This window comes from Monopterus albus, unplaced genomic scaffold (assembly GCF_001952655.1).
Source record: "Monopterus albus unplaced genomic scaffold, M_albus_1.0 scaffold86.1, whole genome shotgun sequence".
Taxonomy (NCBI): Eukaryota; Metazoa; Chordata; class Actinopteri; order Synbranchiformes; family Synbranchidae; genus Monopterus; species Monopterus albus.
In genome coordinates this window covers 1,610,468-1,610,987 of record NW_018127966.1, presented here as the reverse complement: position 1 = coordinate 1,610,987, position 520 = coordinate 1,610,468, and the positions used below count along the sequence as shown (strand labels likewise).

The window sequence follows — 520 nt, the reverse complement described above, 5'->3', positions numbered from 1 at the left end:
GAGCACCTCTGTGTGACACTAATTTTGTACTGTCGACTATTCCGCTGAGTGGTCATGGGTGACTGACTGTCCTGATTCAACTGCTTGAAAGGTAAAAGGGAATATAGAAGTGAGTGATACCATAAAAGTACAAAAAAAACCCCCACAGCTGTACTAATTAATCTGTTAATTTTACTTTAAGAAATTCTTCAAATTTAATCATTCACATGCTCACACAGTCTGACTTTTCTGTGCACCTGTCCCCCATTAGAGCGAGCTCTAGAGGAATTTACATAATCAAGGCAAGACAGACTGGCTCGTACTTTTACTCTGGTTAAAGCAGCTTCAGTCATACTGTAGCTAAAACTTATGAAACTTGAAGCTTAATAGGGAAACACAAGATAATCTCTCCTAAAGTTGGTATGATCTTTTATACCTAATTTAAACTTTAGTGACGGTCCCCATGTGCAGCACCTGTGTACATGCAGGATACATTAATGAGCTGTGAAAAAGATGACATCTCTAGGTCGTCAATGTAAAG

At 38.7% G+C, this 520-nt stretch overlaps 1 protein-coding gene across 1 annotated transcript in view; it reads left to right on the top strand.

Moving 5' to 3' along the window:
- The window catches only part of LOC109964297 (teneurin-3), a 135,783-nt gene that overhangs the window by 9,700 nt on the left and 125,563 nt on the right, over window positions 1–520 (top strand). The window lies entirely within an intron of this gene.